Source organism: Bos taurus, chromosome 5, assembly GCF_002263795.3.
Source record: "Bos taurus isolate L1 Dominette 01449 registration number 42190680 breed Hereford chromosome 5, ARS-UCD2.0, whole genome shotgun sequence".
Lineage (NCBI taxonomy): Eukaryota > Metazoa > Chordata > Mammalia > Artiodactyla > Bovidae > Bos > Bos taurus.
Window position 1 is genome coordinate 27,063,275 of NC_037332.1, and position 19,844 is coordinate 27,083,118.

Here is a 19,844-nt window from a genome sequence, read left to right on the forward strand (position 1 = left end):
GTGGCCCTGTCCCCACCACTTCTCTGGGCTGGTGGATCCTGGAGGGTAGTGGTTGTGAGCATTTGACTGCTGGGCCCTGGAAGCAGCCAGAAGGGGACCATCTGGAGCTGGGAATACCCCTCTGGGCTTAGATTCCCCTGGACTCTGGACAGCTCTCAGGAAGCTTCTCTCTACTATTTATTTTATTTTTGTTGCGATAAGAATGCTTAACATGAGATCTACCCTCTTACATTTTACCTGTACAACATAGTATTGCTACAGGCTCCATGTTGAAGCATCTAGAACTTACTCGTCTAGAAATTGGACCACCTTCTACTTCGTCTTGTGCTCCGCATCCCCAGCTCTTGCTGGACCCTCAGCTGTCCCCAGAGCTGGGGACATTTGTGAGTGGTTCTTCGGGTCTCCGGGAAAGCTAGAGGGAATGCTGCCTCCAGCTCTTTTCTGAGAAACCATGGCCACAACAAACTGGTCTTCTACTTTAAGCAGGTTCTCATTGCCCTCCAGTCCCCTCCCTCCATTAACACACAAGGATACCGAATACTCCTGGTAGCATAAGCTGTCAGAGCTGAAAGGGCACCCCAAGGTTACTGACACAAGACCCAAGACAGAGGGCCCCGGGTCTGAGGTCACACTGTGAGTGTGTAGACGCAGCAGTGGGACTGACCCAGGGCTCCTGTCTCCTTGTGCAGAAAGGCCCGAGTCTCAATGCTGGCGGTACCCCTCCTTCCCAGTCCCCCTTGTTTTACAGGGCTGTGCCCCTCCTGCAGCATCTGATCCCAGGAGCTGGGAAGGGGACTCAGGCTGTGTCCTCAGGGACTCCAGCCTGATGGGGAGGAGGGTGTCAGATCCAGGGAACAGAGAGGCTCATCCTATACATGGGACCTGAATACACCAGACCAGAAGGTCTCACAGTCTTGGGGAGGTTATCAGGCAGTTGCCTGGAGGAGGGTTTTGAGGGAGAAGAGGAACATGGGCAGGTCCAGCAGGGGTGGCCTCTGGACCGTGGGAGTGGGGGTCTTGAGGAAGGTTGGACAGGCTTGCTCTGTCCCTGCATGGAGTAAACCTCTGCTTCCCACTGTGGGGACTGGATTGTGGGGGTTGCCATTAGATACCAGGTGACTCTGCTTTAATGTTGCAAATGACCAAAGGGAGGCCAGAAAGTCTTGCAAGGACTGGATGTAGTTGTAATGACCTGTAATGTAACCTCCAGGGTGGGGACACTGGTCACCTTCAGAGACTGGTCTCCCTTGGTGGTGGGGGTTGCTGGGTGGGGAGGGGATGATTTCAATAATGTCTTGCCAACCTCCACTTGCCCACAGCCCAGCCCAAGCTTCATAGAGACCAGCTGGCCTTCGAGTGTGGCCATGTCCTGCCAATGGGTGCCCAGAGGACTAGGAAGACTTCTCAAATGTCCTGGCCTGCAACAGACCCTTTTCTTTCCTGCTTTCAGATTTCCTGCCCCCTTTTGCCCTCCAGGGCTGGGATGAGCCAGAAGGGTGGGGATCCCAGTTGCCAAGATCCAATTTTGCTGGCTGGGAGTTTTTCAGGTGCTAATTAAAAGGAGCCACCCAGAGAGAATGACTTCACTTGTTCACACACACACCCTGCACCCTGCCCTTTCTTCTGCCCCCATTCACACGCCCAGCCAAGGCCAGGGCGGCTGGCAAGGGAGCCCCACAGGGAAAGCAGGATTGTGAGCCTGTGTGGCTGTCAACAAGCAAACTGCAGGCTCAGAGCATTTTTGACATTTTTTCCCCCTAGTCAAATGTTGCAGTCTCAGCATTTTCCCTGTTCCCTCCCCAGATGAACTGGATGGGGAGGGGCCCGTGAGGGCCCCACTGTGGGGAAACACTGAGGCCTAGTCTCAGTCCAGCTAGCTGCAGCCCTGGTGGGTGGGGGGCAAGGGGGCTCTTGGTGGGATCACCTTCAGCACAGGCAGGGAGGGCTTCTCCCCACTTCACAGTCCTCTCTGCTCTCTAAATTCTTCCAAAGATAAAACCACGATCCCTTCCATTCTGGGCTGCAGGATGGGAGCGTGATGCCCGAGGTGGGCATTGGCGCAGAAACAGCGGCATCTTAGGAGAGGTGTTGGAGTGTTGCCCAGAACTCCCAAAGGTTCCTGCGTTGGTGCTTGCTACAACCCCCATGGACCCCTTGGTCTCGGCTAGTTGGGAGGAGGCATGCGAGTTTCTGGATTCTGTCAGGATCGGGGTTATGGTGCGGGGGTCTGACCCCGGACTCCAGGTGCCGGGGAGCAGCGCGGCACATGGGAGGCCAAGGGGCTGGGCGGCCGCGCCCCGCGTGGAGCTGGGCGGAGCCGGCGCAGGCCCGCTCCCTCTCCTGTGTTCTGGGAACGTCCTGCAGGGGTCGCCCTAAGCCAGGCTCCTGGGCGCCGGGGGCGGTGCGGGTTCTCTCCCGAAGCCGGGTCCCAGGTCAGACCCCAGGTCCCAGACTCGGGCTCTCTTCTCCCTTCGGGGTCCTCCAGCCCTCAGGAGTCTGGGAAAAGCCACTAGGGAGGGACAGAGACAACGTGGGGTCCAATGGCTCTGAAGCGACAGGAGTGACAAGTGTCGTTGGCCCGACAGGGCTCATGCAAATGACATGCAAATGAGCCCAGGTAATCCGCCCTGGCCAGAGCCCGACACGTTTTGACTCGGCGGGGAGACCTTATCTCCGGTTTTCTTCCTATGTCTATGAGCGTTAGGATACCATCCTTACTCCCTCCCTCCAAGTAACTGTGCCAGTGCTGTGCTAAATGCTCTGGCTACTTCACTTAGCTGTCAGGATAAGCCACTGGCAGGGACCATCATCCTCATTTATATATGGTTCCCATGGGTTTAGAGTAATATTTCCCAGTTTTTCCTCTTTTCCCTCAGAAATCACCAGGTATCAAATGAGCTTGAACAGAATATAACAGGACCCATCACCCACTCCCAGCCTCTGGAAAACAGGGTCCTTCTGCGAGGTCCCTGAGAATGGAGATCTTGGTCTGTGATTTGGCACAAAAGGACTCCCTGAAGATTAGGTCAGGACTTTGAAGAAGTCATCTGGAGCATTCCCTGCCTCTGTGGGGCAGCCTTTCGCTGCAGGACCTGGGTCAAGGGGACCTTGAGCATTAGTGACCCACACTGCTCACGTCCTTTGTCCTTTCCTTAATGGTGTCAGAGGTCTGACTCCATCTCCCTCTCTGTAGCACTGGCCCATTCCTCTGGTGATGGGCCAGGCTTCCCAAGGGACTTTTAGAGGGGGTTTCGGTGCAGTTTCTGTATCCCTTTCTTACGAAAGGCCTTCATCGAGCTGGGGGCCTGTGGGTGACACTGATCACTTACCCAGAGTAGAGTCCCAGAGAAAGCAGAACTGAATCCTTCTTCCCCAGGAGGTAGGCACAGTTCTCCTTGGCACTTGGCTGGGGCTGGGGCCAGGGGAGGTGTGCCCCTCCTCTTCCTCCAAGTGCCTGACAGCATCCTGGTCTCAGGATAGAATCTCCCCTCTCTACACCCAATTCCTCCCTGACATCTTCATTTACCCTGCCCTGCTATCTCTCCCACCTCCCACTCCTCCGTGGCCCCCTGCCCCTCTTCTCTCTCCTGGATCTTCCGCCAGGCACCCCTTCTCTGTCGCTGACCATTTGGGAACCTTGGCTGCTCATCCTGGAGACCTCCTGGGTTTTTCTTTCCTGCAGGCCTGGGGCCTTGAGTGCTTCTCCCAGTTGCTGGGAATGAGGTGGTTCGAGGAATGAAGGTCTGGCACATTCCAGAGTTTGGAGGTGCTCAGATGCCCAGCACCTGGGCTGTTTGGAGTCTGAGACCCCTGGCCCTGCAGAAGCCATGAGGCAGATGGCCCAGGTCTCCTTGGGGTAGTGATGGCACAGGGGGACAGGTACTTTGGGGGGCTCAGAAACCAGGCCTCAATTTCTACCATTTCCATTCTCTACTCTGCCACACTGCATGCCACCATGTGCTGCCCTCCCCAGCTGGCTGTCACAGAGGTCTGGGTCCCGCTTCTTATCCCCTTACTCAACAGTCTCTCCCTCTTGCTTCCGGAGGCCCTCCATACTCCCCTCTTCTGCAAGATGCTGCCAACTGCCCCAGCCCACTATTCCTGGAGTTGTTCCATCTGGTCTGAGCAGGTTTCTATCTTTCTTTAGATTCCCCATCTCCTCAGGTAGAGGGGGAAGAACAGAGGTGCTGATTCAGGTTGAGAACAGGTAGATACAGGCACAGACCTGAGAAAGGGTTCAGGTTTTATAGACAGACCTGGTTCAAATATTGACTCCACCACCACTGGTTGTATGAGCTAAGACAAGTGATTTAACTTGACTGACCCTCAGTTCCCCCATCTATACAGTAGGGATAATTAGAAGCACAGTATGGAAAGCACCTGGCATGTAGTAGTTGTGCATTAAATGATAATTCTTCTTCTTTTGACCATGCTGTGTGGCTTGTAGGTCCCAGTTCCCCAACCAGAGATTGAACCCTGGGCCATGGCAGTGAAAACCCAGAATCCTAACCACTACACCATTAGGAATCCTCTGATTATTCTTGATACATATAATAGTATTAAAAATTGAGACAACTTCCTGGAAGAGAGGTCTTCTCTGGAACCCCTAAATGTAAGGAAGGACCCTTCTTGATGTCGAATCCCTGCCCCCAAGTAGCCTTTCTCTCTGAGACACCCTTCTCATCCAGTTCTTTATTGGGATTTTGTCTTCTTAGGAGAGGCAGGGTGGGGTGGAGTGCCTGCCTCCTGGGAAGGGGTTTGGTTGTGGGCTTGAAGATGATCACTTGCTCTCCTCCAGCCCCAGTTCCCCTCTTCATGAAGTTGCCAGCTGCCCCTGGTTGGGCCTGCCTGGGCAGGTAGGCAGAGTGCTCTCAAAGTCAGCAGAGGGGTTTAAGCGATCTCATCAGTGTCTGGGAGCTGCCCCGGGCACCCTCAGAGGGGCTGGGGAGAGCAGGGAGAGGGTGCGGCCTGAGCAGCCAGTGGGAGGTGGGGGTGCAGGGTGGGGACGGCTAGTGCTGGTTTCCTTCCCGAGTTTCGATCAGTGGGGCGGGTTTAAGGCTGGGCTCTGATGAGCTAGCAGCTTTTCTCTAGGAAACCCGAGAGCTTTGAAGACAGAAAAACAAGTTTGTTCCACATCAAATCAGGGGTGCTGGGGAACTTTTTTTTTCTGATGAAGCACCGTCTCCCAGAAATGTGTGCCTTGGGTGGAGCTGGGGACTGAGGGCATTCACACACAACCCTCATACACACACATCATCACATACAACCTCACCACACAGTCACACTCCTCTCTCCCCTCTTTGCACACCTTTATACGTTGATGTACACAAGTGTCTTCTACCATGCATATTCACAGAAGCTGTGTATTCACACTCTTACCTTATACACACTGCTAGCTTACACATTCACACCCAAACTCTGCTTGCACAGCTCCCTACACTTTTACTTGTATGCACACACATGTGGCCTTGCATGATCATATCCCATCCCTTTTTACATTCATGCTCACTCCCTCACATTGTATCAGCTCCTGGTGATACACTCCCCACCTGTATTCACATGCTTGTCCTTACTTTCTTTTACTGTGGGAGGTCAGAAGGGCAGTTGTCCTTGGACAGCAGTGAGAGCAGGAGGAATCCCGGGAAAGTCAGTCTTTATTTAGTAGGCTAGGCCTGGTTGGTGAGTGGAGGCTCAGAAAATGATAATAAAAAAAAAAAACCCTAATAGTTGATGGGTACCACCCTGTGCTAAGTACTGTTGTGAGCATTCCTCGTATATCAGTTGTTTGACATAATGCAGCAATCCTAGGATTGGATTGATTGAAATAGGAATGATTATCCTCATATTAGAGTCGGGGATGCAGAGGCACAGAGAGGTTAAGTCGCTTGCCTGAGGTCACACAGCTAGTCAGTAGTGGAGATAGCATCTGAACCCAAGCAGTCTGGGCCAGTTGGGACTTCTTAAAAGTTCAGAAAAATGCCCAGAAATCACCAGGGCTTAGGTCCCCATTAGGGGGCCTGTTTGGGGCCTCTATTTCTTTGCATTGATCGTTGAGGAAGGCTTTCTTATCTCCTTGCTATTCTTTGGAACTCTGCATTCAAATGGGTACATCTTTCCTTTTTCCTTTGCCTTTAGCTTCTCCTTTTCTCAACTATTTGTAAGGCCTCGTCAGACAACCATTTTGCCTTTTTGCATTTCTTTTTCTTTGGGATGGTCTTGATCACTGCAAAGAAATAGAGAACAATAGAATGGGAAAGACTAGAGATCTCTTCAAGAAAATTAGAGATACCAAGGGAACATTTCATGCAAAGATGAGGACATTAAAGGACAGAAATGGTATGGACCCAACAGAAGCAGAAGATATTAAGAAGAGGTGGCAAGAATACACAGAAGAAATGTACAAAAAAGATCTTCATGACCCAGATAATCATGATGGTGTGATCACTCACCTAGAGCCAGACATCCTGGAATGTGAAGTCAAGTAGGACTTAGGAATCATCACTACAAACAAAGCTAGTGGAGGTGATGGAATTCAAGCTGAACTATTCCAAATCCTGAAAGATGATGCTGTGAAAGTGCTGCAGTCAATATGCCAGCAAATCTGGAAAACTCAGCAGTGGCCACAGGACTGAAAAAGGTCAGTTTTCATTCCAATCCCAAAGAAAGGCAATGCCAAAGAATGCTCAAACTACCGCACAATTGCACTCATCTCACATGCTAGCAAAGTAATGCTCAAAATTCTCCAAGCCAGGCTTCAACAGTACGTGAACCGTGAACTTCCAGATGTTCAAGCTGGATTTAGAAAAGGCAGAGGAACCAGAGATCAAATTGCCAACATCTGCTGGATCATTGAAAAAGGAAGAGAGTTCCAGAATAACATCTACTTTTGCTTTGTTGACTACATCAAAGCCTTTGACTGTGTGGATCACAATAAACTGTGGAAAATTCTGAAAGAGATGGGAATACCAGACCACCTGACCTGCCTCCTGAGAAATCTGTATGCAGGTCAAGAAGCAACAGTTAGAACTGGACATGGAACAACAGACTGGTTCCAAATAGGAAAAGGAGTACGTCAAGGCTGTATATTGTCACCCTACTTATTTAACTTATGTGCAGAGTACATCATGTGAAATCCTGGGCTGGAAGAAGCACAAGCTGGAATCAAGATTGCTGGGAGAAATATCAATAACCTCAGATACGCAGATGACACAACAGTTATGGCAGAAAGTGAAGAACTAAATAGCCTCTTGATGAAAGTGAAAGAGGAGAGTGAAAAAGTTGGCTTAAAACTCAACATTCAGAAAACTAAGATCCTGGCACCTGGTCCCATCACTTCATGGCAAATAGATGGGGAAACAATGGAAACAGTGAGAGACTTTATTTTCTTGGGCTCCAAAATCCCTGCAGATGGTGACTGCAGCCATGAAATTAAAAGATGCTTGCTCCTTGGAAGAAAAGTTATGACCAACCTAGACAGCATATTAAAAAGCAGAGACGTTACTTTACCAACAAAGGTCCATCTAGTCAAAGTTATAGTTTTTCCAGTAGTCATGTATGGATGTGAGTTGGACTATAAAGAAAGCTGAGCACCAAAGAATTGATGCTTTTGAACTGTGGTGTTGGAGAAGACTCTTGAGAGTCCCTTGGACAACAAGGAGATCAAACCAGGTAATCTTTAAGGAAATCAGTCCTGAATATTCTTTGGAAGGACTGATGGTGAAGCTGAGACTCCAATACTGTGGTCACCTAATGCAAAGAACTGACTCATTGGAAAAGACCCTGATGCTGGGCAAGATTGAAGCAGGAAGAGAAAGGGACAACAGAGGATGAGATGGTTTGATGGCATCACCGACGTGATGGACAGGAGGTTGAGTAAGCTCTGGGAATTGATGATGGACAGGGAAGCTTGGCATGCTGCACTCCATGGGGTTGCAAAGAATCGGACACGACTGAACTGAACTGAACTTGGGGCCTCTGGCCTTCCATCGCCACCAGGCACTAGGGAGGCAGTGGCAGAGAAGGGATTCAGGGAAGTCAGAATCAGCCTCCCCTTCTGTTCTTTCCACTGCTGCAGGACTGGTTCCTGCCTAACTCCCAGGCCTGGCTCCAGGTGTCTAGGTAGCCTGCAGGGGGAGTCAAGACTGGGAAAAGCCGGGCTCCAGCTCCTGCCTGAAAAGGAAAGCTGGGAATGAGTCTGTGCCCTGGAGAATCATGGAAACAGGTCTGGGATCAAGATGAGTTTAGACCTCACAGTCAGTTGAGGAGAGAGCTGTCTTCCATGTCTGCAGTGTGCAGGCGCAGGCTCCTGTATGTGTGTGTGTGTGTGCACGTGTGTGTGTGTACGCGCGTGTGTGTGTATGCATGTGCGTGTGTAGACTGGGTTTCCAGAGCAAGGTTCAGGTTTCCTGTGGGAAAGAAATCAGATAGTGGACCTGGTGAAAAATCCTGAGACTTCTTGCAAGGGAATATTTCTGAGCCATTCATGATAATCTAAGTGTATATTTACTGACATAGATGGGGCGGGGGCGGGAACTGGCTAGAAATCTGTGTGTGTAATATGATCCCACTTCTGGGAAATACATATTTGCATGAATAAATGGTGCTTACAGTAGATAGAATACAACCCTATACTAGACATATGAATACACACACATACACATATAATCATCATGAGATGCAAACTCTATAAGGGCTTGGATATTTAAAAAAATATTTATTTTTAATTTCTTTGGCTGCATTGGGCTTTTAGTTGAGGCATGTGAACTCTTAGTTGTAGCATGTGGGATCTAGTTCCCTGACCAGGGAAAGAACCTGGCCCCGTGGCATTGGGAGTGTGGAGTCTCAACCACCGGACCGCCAGGGAAGTTCCCAGGGCATGGGTTTTTATCTGTTTCATTTACTACTTTATCTTTAGCACTAGAAAAATATCTGGCACATAGAAAGTGTCCAATAAACATAGATTGAATGCATAATGAGAGATATCTACATATGGAAAAGTCTAGAAGATTATGCACCAAAATGTTAATAGTGACTACTTCTAGGAGGTAGCATAAGAGTTTTATTTTTCCTAATTTTGTGACGTGCTGCTTTGAATTTTTCAACAATAAATTTGTAATAGTTGTATAAAGAAAAGGAAGTGCTACCAGCTCTGAACTCTTCTTCCTCCACATCTTTAAAACAGGAGCCTAGAGTTTAAGAAGCCAGGCAGTGGGTGGGATCTGCCTTTTCTTCCCCTTCCACCTGCCCACCCACCATCTTCCTGCCCTTCCTCTCCTCTTTCTGCCCCTTCTCCACCCACCAGCTTCTGCTGGCAGAGCTACCCAGGCTTTTCTGTCCTGCCTTAGCATAATAAGGTTTAGGTAAAGTCACTGGAACAATGGACAGGCTGACTCAGGAGCCAGGAGAGGGCTCTGTGCAGCATCAGCCTTCTCCCTCCCTTCCAGGCCAGGCTAGCAAGCAGGTGCTGCTGGGGCCAAGAGGGACAGGCTGAAGTTGCAGCAGGAAGGAATGAGGTTAGACCCGAGACCTTCCTGACAGTAATAAGAGTCTGGAGCAGGTCAGAGAGGTCTTAGAGCCTGTCTCCTTTCCTGGAGGGCAGGAGGGGCACTTCCTTTTTACCTGGAGGAGATTAGTTGGTGTATCTCCACATACCAAGCACAGTGCTTGGTGCTGAGAAGTGCCCAAGAAGTCTTATGGGCCGATGATAGTGTGTGTGAGCTTGTTGGGATGGTGGGGCTCGGGGTCCTCTTCTGTGGTCTCTGTCCTAGTCGTATGACTCTCCGTAGTGCAGGATGAAATGAGTCCTGTCCTTGCTGTGTGCCCTGGGCAGGTTGCTTGCCCTCTCTGGACCTCAGTTTCTTGTGCTATGAAAGAAGGGTGTAGGATAAGATGACCTCTCAGATCTCTCTGCTCTGACGTCCTATAATAACAGGCAGGTATTATGCACGTGTGGGGGGGTTTTGCTGTCGGGTCATTCTCCAGTTGTGAGTATTCTGGTCTTAACAAGACTCTACAATCCTCGAGACCTGGTCTGTGCGGCTGCGGCACACACAGCTGGCCTGCCTTGCCTTGCTTTGTTGGCGCTCAGCACGCTGCTGTCTGCACTCCCCAGCTGCTAACCTTCCCTCCCCTGGACCCAACCAGAGGTTCCTGTCCTTGTCACTGTTGTGACTCAGAGGTTATGTGGAGCAGGGGGCTATGATTCTTCCTTTTGGAGAGTGGGTGGGCTGCAGCGCAGAGCAGGCATCAATGAGCTGAGGGATTAGATTCGGTCTTAGGAGAATTTCCAAACTTTCAGGATAGATTGAGAGAGGGGTCTTCACTCTCTGAGTCCCCGCTCCCAATCCTGCTTTCATTACTGTCATCCATCTATAAAAGCTTCCCAGACTAAACCTCTCTTTTCCCATCCCCCAGTCCTGACAACTAATGGCACTCCGGGTTCTGGTCTTATTTCTTGGGTTGTGTTTGTCTGCGGGTGGGACCACTTCCTCTATCAGAGGGTTATTCAGCTTTTTGGGACCATGATCCCTGGTAAGAAATGCATTTTATATCACAGTTCTGTATATATTTATACAGACATAATGCACACTGCGGAGAAGGCAATGGCAACCCACTCCAGCACGCTTGCCTGGAAAATCCCACGGACAGAGGAGCCTGGTAGGCTGCAGTCCATGGGGTCACGAAGAGTCGGACACGACTGAGTGACTTCACTTTCACTCTTCACTTTCATGCATTGGAGAAGGAAATGGCAACCCACTCCAGTGTTCTTGCCTGGAGAATGCCAGGGGCGGTGGAGCCTGGTGGGCTGCCGTCTCTGGGGTCTCACAGAGTCGGACACGACTGAAGTGACTTAGCAGTAGCAATGCACACTGAACACAATTTTATGGTGATACACTCTGATATGCTGGTTGACATCCATTAAATTAATTTCACAACCTACTAGCGAACTGTAACTTGCAGTTGTTTTTTTTTTTTGGTTGCCCTAGGTCTTCACTGGAGTGTGTGGGTTTCTCTAGTTGTGGTTGGTGGGCTTCTCTTGTCATGGGACATGGGCTTGAGAGAGCATGGGCTCAGTAGTTGTGGTGCCCAGGCTTAGTTGCATGTGGGATCTTAGTTCCCTGTTCAGTTCAGTTCAGTTGCTCAGTCATGTCTGACTCTGCGACCCCATGCCCTGCAGCACACCAGGCTTCCCTGTCCATCACCAACTCCCGGATCTTGCTCAAACTCATGTCCATTGAGTTGGTGATGCCATCCAACCATATCATCCTGACCAGGGATTGAATCTGCATCCCCTGCATTGGAAGGTGGATTCTTAATCTCTGGACCACCAGGGAAGTCCTGTAACTTGCAGTTTTGAAAATACTATTCTCTCAGGCTGATGTCTGAAAGCAAGGAGACCAAACCAGTCCATCCTAAAGGAAATCAACCCTGAATATTGACTGGAAGGACTGAGGCTGAAGCTGAAGCTCCAATACTTTGGCCACCTGATGTGAAGAGCTGACCTGTTGGAAGAGGCCCTGATGCTTCGAAAGATTAAGAGCAGGAAGAGAAGGGGGCAACAAAGGATGAGATGGTTGGATGGTATCACCGACTCAATGGACAATGAGTTAGAGCAAATTCGGGGAGATAGTGAAGGCTTCAGTCCATGGGATTGCAAAGAGTTGGACACAACTTAGTGACTGAACAGAAACAGGCTGAAGTTCCTCGGGGATGGAGGCAGAAGATTCAACCCCCTCCCTAGGGCTTATTGCTTCAGATGGCCATTAGAGGGATGCTGGTGAGAGGGGCTGAGGAGGGGCAGGGAGCTGGTCCAGGTAAATCCCCACCTTCATCTCCCAGTCTAGGAGTTCCTACTGGGCCCTGGACCTTGTTTTCCCAGGGTTGTAGGAATCCTGGGACCTTTCCCCTAGAAGTTGCCTCATGGGCCTTTCACCCTCGGGTGTTGGGAGGCTGTCCTTAGTAACATGCCTCATAAATATTTGCCAAATCAGGAGCGGTTGCTAGAAGCAGGACACCCAACTGGCTGAACCTGATTGGGTCTGAGTGGCAGGGACTGCGTGCTGGGCCCTGATGGGCAAGTCTGGACTCAACTCGTGTTTTCTGATCTGTACTCTTCCGCTTCCCTCTCTGCCCAGCCCTCTTTCCTCTCCAGATACCGTCAGCTTGCTCCTAAAGGGGTGTTAGTGGCTCCCACAGTCTGGGACAAGTCGTGCTCCACAGAAGGGCTTCCACCTTCCTCACCCTTGGCCAGTGGTGTGCAGGAGCCAGTTTGTGCAAACTTGAGAGAGCTAATTGTGTTCACTTCTTCCCAGCTCTGCAGTCAGTGACATAACACTGGTAGTTTGAAATCAGCCATGGTGGTGGCGTTTATATCCTAGAAAATGATGACAAACACTACAAAACAGAGATGTGTTCTCACAACCCTGCACACAGCCAGCTGTAATCCTGCAGCACCCGCTGTTCAGTGGAGCTCAGCCAGTCCCCTCCCCAGCTCCTCTCCCCGGCTCCTGGCAGAGGGGAGGTTCTCTGTTGACTAGGGAAACATGTGCACAGGCCTGTTCTCAGTGGAGGCTGTGGCCTTCCTGAGAAGACTACAGGATCCTCAGAAGAGCTGGGTTCTTCTCCTGGCTGGACATATTCCTCTCTTTGGGATCTCTTGGGTAGTGGCTTTTGTTTCTGTGTCTGTGAATAAGAACAATACCCAGTTTTCAGACTGTGGTGAAGACTAGAAAAGGTTAAGTTTCTACAGGGCCTGGTACAGCGATTGGCACTCAGAGGGTCTGCAATAAAATTTATTTTGTAATATAATTAATTTTTAAATTAAAGTATAGTTGATTTACAATGTTGTGCTAGTTTCAGATGTAAAACACGGTGATTCAGTTATGCACACACACGCGTATATATGTATATATATTTATTTTCCTTTATAGATATTACAAAATGTTGATATATTTCCCTGTGTTATACAGTAGGTCCTTGTTGATTATTTTATTTATTCTAATTAATTAATTATAGTTGGAAGATAATTACTTTACACTATCATGATGGTGTTTTGCCATACATCAACATGAATCAGCCACTCTATTTTATATCTAGTAGTGTGGAGAAGGAAATGGCAACCCACTCCAGCATTCTCGCCTAGAGAATCCCGTGGACAGAGGAGCCTCGTGGGCTGCTGTCCATAGGGTCGTACAGAGTTGGACACGACTGAAGCGACTGAGCATGTGTGCATGCATTGGAGAAGGAAATGGAAACCCATTCCAGTATTCTTGCCTGGAGAATCCCAGGGACGGGGGAGCCTGGTGGGCTGCTGTCTATGGGGTCACACAGAGTCGGACACAACTGAAGCGACTTAGCAGCAGCAGCAGCAGCAGCAGTGTATATCTGTTAATCTCAAACTCCTAATTTATCCCTTCCCCCCCATTCCCCTTTGGTAACCACTGGTTTGTTTTCTATGTCTGTGGGATTCTGTTTTGTAAATAAATTCATTTGTAACTTTTTTTAGAAAAAAGATTCCATGTATAAGAGATATCTCATGGTATTTTCTTTCTCTGTTTGGCTTACTTCACTGAGTATGACAGTCTCTATGTGCACCCATGTTATTGCAAATTCTTTTTTATGGCTGAGTAATATTCCATTTTACATCTGTATCAGATTTTCTTCATCCATTGCTTTGTCGCTGGACCTTTAGTTTGCTTCCATGTCTTGGCCATTGTAAATAGTGCTGCAAGGAACACTTGGATGCCTCAATGGAATTTTAAAAACATGAGCATGTTATAGTTGGAAAATGGCGATCACTTCAAAGTCAGAGTTTGGTGTTGTCCCTCCTCACTCCCACCCTCAACCAGGAACTTGGAGACACACATTAAATTCTGAGCTCCCGGGAAAGCTTAGAAAATTGTTCCTTTCCACATTCTTGGGAATGTGCTCCCTGTGGGTTTGGGGGCTCACTACCTGGGCACAGAGGGCCCACAGAGGCAGTAGCTTGGCTCACCTTGGGGGCACCCTTCCCTGTCACAGTAAGCCCACCGCTGGGTGGGCATCCCCTTCCTTCATCAGCAGTGCAGTGAGGAGGGCAGGGGCTACTCACCCCAGCCCAGCAGGCAGGAGGGTGCCAGGGCAGAGCAGGCTGGTGTGAGGGTGCTCTCTCTGGCCTAGGGGAGTGTGAAGGGCAGGCCTTTCATCTCCCCGCTCCCCTCCTGCCCCGACAGGCCAGGAGAGCTCTCAGCTGTCTTGCAGGTGAGATAGAAATCAGCCACTCCCGTGGGTGCTGCTCCTCTCTCCCTCACTGGCTTTAGGAAACTTTGAATAGGGTTGAGGTTGACCTGTGTTCTGTGTAAACCACATCAGGCAGAAGAATGTTTTACATTGTAATAGTTAGGTCTTATGTGAATATGAATTAGCAAAAGATTAGAACTAGCACACAAAAGCTACATTTATGGATATTATGGTTTAGGGTCAGGATAAGAAAGAGGTGAATCCATTTAAATTCTATTTTAAGAATATATTAAGGACATACCAGTATGTCTGGCATTACACAATGGCATGATGTTGGAGGTTGAGTGTGAGTGCCTGATGTTTGGGAGACTTGGGAGATTCTGGGTTAGAATTTGGTATGTATTTCTCAGTTGCAAAGGCTGAGCTGAGGGAGGGGTCCATGGTGCCTAGATTGAGGAAGTCACGGGCTGTCTGTTGTCAGGAAAGGGAGACTGACTAAAGGCAGGCACAAGACGTTTGAACCTTTCTGGTCCAGCTCCGCTCAAACAGGATGGGACAGGAAACAACCCCTTTGTTGACTCTCGAAAGCCAGGAAGACCCGAATGGGTGTGGGTAGCCGTGCCTCACCTTGACCCCAGGCGATGACTTCTGTTCTTTGGGGATGTGCCCAAAATAAGCACACCTGCTTTTTCAGGAAGATGCCAGAACCACAGAATTGTACCTGCATCTATAGGTATCTCCAGCACTTACTGCATTTTCAGTTCAGTTCAGTTCAGTCACTCAGTCGTGTCCGACTCTGTGACCCCATGGACTGCAGCACGCCAGGCCCCCCTGTCCATCACCAACTCCTGGAGTTTACCCAAACTCACGTCCATTGTGTCGGTGATGCCATCCAACCATCTCATCCTCTGTCGTCCCCTTCTCCTCCTGCCCCCAATCTTTCCAGAATCAGGGTCTTTTCAAATGAGTCAGCTCTTCGCACCAGGTGGCCAAAGTATTGGAGTTTCAGCTTCAAAATCAGTTCTTCCAGTGAACACCCAGGACTGATCTCCTTTAGGATGGACTGGTTGGATCTCCTTGCAATGCAAGGGACTTTTACTGGTCTTCAAAATATATTCCCCACGTCTTCCCTACTCCCCTTCCAGACTGCAGACACCTTGAAGGCAAGAACTTTCATTAAATCTTGTTTACTTTGGGCTGGCATAGTGTCTGGCACCAGCTAGTGTTTCATTAGTGTTGATCAGGGATGAATGTGGAGGACTGAGTTTCACTTTTGGATCTGCTGTGTGATCTTAGGCAAGTCATTCTACCTGTCTGGACTTTAGTTGGTTGAGGTGTCCTTCAACATGGACATTCCTAGGTCTCCTAGAGGAGTGCAGTGAGGTTGTTAATGGCAGATTCTGGAGTCCATCTGTGTGTGTGCGTGCTCAGTCACTTCGCTCATATCTGACTCTGCAACTATATGGACTGTAGCCCACCAGGTTCCTCTGTTCATGGGATTGTCCAGGCAAGAATACTGGAATGGGTTGCTGTTGCTTCGTCCAAGGGATCTTCCTGACCCAGGGATGGAATCGGAGTCTCCTGCATCTCCTGTATATTGCAGGCAGAGTCTTTACTGCTGAGCCACTGGGGAAGCCCCGGAGTCTATCTACCTTTGTTCAAATTTTGGCTCCATTCCTACTAGCTGTGTGGCCTTGGGAAAATTATTTTTTCTCTCTGTGCCTCCCTTTATAAGGTGGTGATAATCCTAATACCTACTTCGTAGGGTTGGGTTGTTAGGATCGCATGGCTGCTCTATGTAAATGGATTAGATAAAGGACAGCTGGGTAGATTCCCAAACAGCTGAGCATAGAGCTACAGCTGACTTGTAGCTCTATGGGGATCTGTGAAGGAGCATGCTAGAAGGAGGGAACAGCAAGTGCAAAGGCTCTGAGGCAAGAGTGTTCCTGGCATGTTTCTGAAAAAATTAGGGGATAAACTAGGCTAGGTCTTTTTCATGCCCTGTACTTTCCCCAAAAGACATACACTGAGAGGATGTAAAATGGCAGAGGAAGGGTTTCTAGTGGCATGCCACAAGGCTCTGTCCTTGTTTTCCTTCAAGACAAAAGAAGAATCCCTCACTACCATAACAACACGTCTACTTGCACCCCAGGGCAGTCTCTTTCAGATTTTCCTCCCTCTTTTGCATTCATATGTGTATTCTCCATCGCATTGTATAACTGTACATTCTTTTCAGACGGGAATGGGGCCTTATCCATCTTATGTCTTCTGTATCATTTAGCTCAGTGCTCAGCCCACAGCAGGAGCTCAATAACACACACACACACACACCACACTTGTGCAATACACACACTCACACACATGCACACACACGCACACACATGACTATGTTTGCTTGCTCCCAACCTTGTCAGGGAGTGAGGTGCTTTGGAGAACAGAATTGAGAGTTACAAGGATATCCAGAGGTTGAAAGATGAAGGAGATCCACAAGATGAAATTGAATGGGGAGCCATTTATTTAACAAGTGTTTACTGAGCACCTACTGTATTAGGCAGAGTTCTAAGTGCAGAGGATATAGAAGTCAGCAAAGAGACCAAATCCTCGTGTTCATGGAATGGTATTCTAGAGCAGGAAGACTGACAAACAAAATGAGTAAGTGAAATATATGGCATGTTAGAAAGTGCCAAGTGCTGAGCGGAAGCAGATAGAGCTGGGAAGCGGGTAAGAAGTGTCAGTGCATGTTTACAATAGCCAGGACATGGAAGCAACCTAGATGTCCATCAGCAGATGAATGGATAAGAAAGCTGTGGTACATATACACAATGGAGTATTACTCAGCCATTAAAAAGAATACATGTGAATCAGTTCTAATGAGGTGGATGAAACTGGAACCTATTATACAGAGTGAAGTAAGCCAGAAAGAAAAACACCAATACAGTATACTAATGCATATATATGGAATTTAGAAAGATGGTAATGATAACCCTGTATGCGAGACAGCGAAAGAGACACAGATATATAGAACAGTCTTTTGGACTCTGTGGGAGATGGAGAGGGGGATGATTTGGGAGAATGGCATTGAAACATGTATAATATCATATATGAAACGAATCGCCAGTCCAAGTTCGATGCAGGATACTGGATGCTTGGGGCTGGTGCACTGGGATGACCCAGAGGGATGGAACGGGGAGGGAGGAGGGAGGAGGGTTTGGGATGGGGAGCATGTGTACACCCATGGCGGATTCATGTTGACGTATGGCAAAACCAATACAATATTGTAAAGTAATTAGCCTCCAATTAAAATAAATAAATTTATATTAAAAAAAGAAAGTAGCAGTGAAAAATAATAAAGAAGAGGCAAACCTTCAAAGTAATATTTCCACCTTGTTTTGCATTTGATTGTCTTAATTGTCATAACTCAATCCTTGAAATGCTACATAAATGACACAATGCTTTTAGCCAAGACTTTTCCTCTTTTTTACAGAATCATTATTACCTTCATCTGAGATCAGGAGATTCTGAATTTCTATGGGATTCACTGTATTTTAAGTTGCCTAAATATAAAAGTAAACAGATTTCCCTCGTTGAATTTTAACTTCATCTTGTATGAATTAAAATGTTGAATTTGTTTGTTCTCTTTTTCTCTTTTTAACAACCTGAAGACAACTTTGTGAATGATAATGCTAGATACTGTTAAAACATCTGAATGAGAATCTCAGAATAACTTTTTTCTAATAAAGTTGTTGCTACTCAGAAAAAAAAAAAAGAAGTGTCAGTGCAACTCGGTGTTTCAGTTTTGCAGCCAGAGACGGTGACTTGTAGCTCTACGGGGTTCTGTGAAGGAGCATTCTTGAAAGAGGGAATAGCAAAGGGCAAAGGCTCTGAGGCAGGGGTGTTCCTGGCATGTTCGAGAAAAAATTAGGGGATAAGCTAGGTTAGGACTCTTTCATGCCCTGTACTTTTCTCTTCTTATCATAATTGCAATTAAATACATGTTTAATTGCCTGTTCAATGTCTCTTTCTCTACTGGACTCTAAGTTTTCTTAGTGCGGGGGCCGGGCCTTGTTCTCTGCTAAATTCCTAACTCTCAGCATAGGTCCTGGCACACAGGAGGTGCTTAATCATAATTTGTCGAGTCAATAAGTAAATGTGGGGACTTCCTTGGTGGTCCAGTGGTTAAGAATGCAGGGGTTGCGGGTTCAATCCCTGGTCAGGGAGCAAAGATCCCCCAAGTCTCAGGGCAACTATGCCTGTGGGCCACAACTAGAGAAGCCCAAGCACTGCACTGAGAAGCCCTTGTGCTGCAACAAGGATTCAGCGCAGCCAAGATTAAAAAAATAAGTTCAATGTGAACAAATGGCTATTGGGTAAAAGCCTCCACTGCACAAGCAGAACAGGCTTGAGTGCAATTAAAGGGAAAGAGGCTGAGGAGTTGTAGCTGCAGCCAGAGGTGAACTCAGGGTGGAGAAGTAAGAAAAGGGGCTACTGGGGAGTGGCGAATACAAGTAGCTGCCCTGGCTGGGTATCCTCGAAGGCAGGACTGGGGTAGGCAGGGATTGTAGGGCTTGAGGTGTGGTTGAGGCTGGTTGACTTGGAGCAGGAGATTTAACCCAATGGGTAAAACCCCCTGGAACTGTCGCACGCTGGGTTTAAGGTGAAGTCCACGATTTGAGCCGTTTGCACTTCGCTGCCCCGGAAGTGGCCCTTTGTGTGCCTTTGTGTGTAACTCTTGGGCTTCCCAGGTGGTGCTAGTGGGAAAGAACCCACCTGCCAACGCAGGTTAGACAGAAGACTCGAAGGTTCAGTCCCTGCATCGGGAAGATGCCCTGGAGGAGGGCACGGCAACCCACTCCAGGATTCTTGCCTGCAGAATCCCCATGAACAGAGGAGTCTGGCAGGCTACAGTCCATGGGGTCGCAAAGAGTCCAACATGATTGAAGTGACTGAGCACGTGTGTACCACTTAGCCTCTGAGGGGGCCTAGTATTCAAATCTCCAAATCATTTTGTCATTCTCTCCATCATGGCATGACTTTTTTTTTTAATTGAGGAAAACATGTTATAGTAGTGTTTGAGAATTTAAGGGGATTCAAGAAGGTCCCTAGGTATAACTGTCACGGGTAAGAATTCATCTCTTAGGCAAGTGCTTTGAATGACTAGTGTAAGCCAGACCCTGAGCTGGATGGAGGGGTGGACAAGGCAGACACAGTGGAGTCATGATCAAAGGTCTGTTTATGGGATGTTCCTGGGTCAGTGGTCTGAGCTGGGTGGGGGCTCAGGCTCCAACCTGATCAGCTGTGTGGGTGGCCTTGAGCAAGTCGCTCAAACCAGAGTGATGGGTCAAAGTAGGCTTAGGGGTCATCTGGTGCAATCTCTTAGATTACTCAAGGTTGCACAGTCTCTGCACCTACCCTAAACCCTCTGGGGCCTCAGAGTCCTTAAGTGAAAAACAAGGGCATTGGACCAGAGGACCTTGAAGCTCTCTGGCTTTAATACTCTGTCACGTGCTCGGTCGCTTCAGGCATGTCTGACTCTTTGTGACCCCATGGACTATAGCAGGCCAGGCCCCTCTGTCCATGGATTTTCCAGGCAAGTATACAGGAGTCGGTTGCCATGCCCTCTTCCAGGG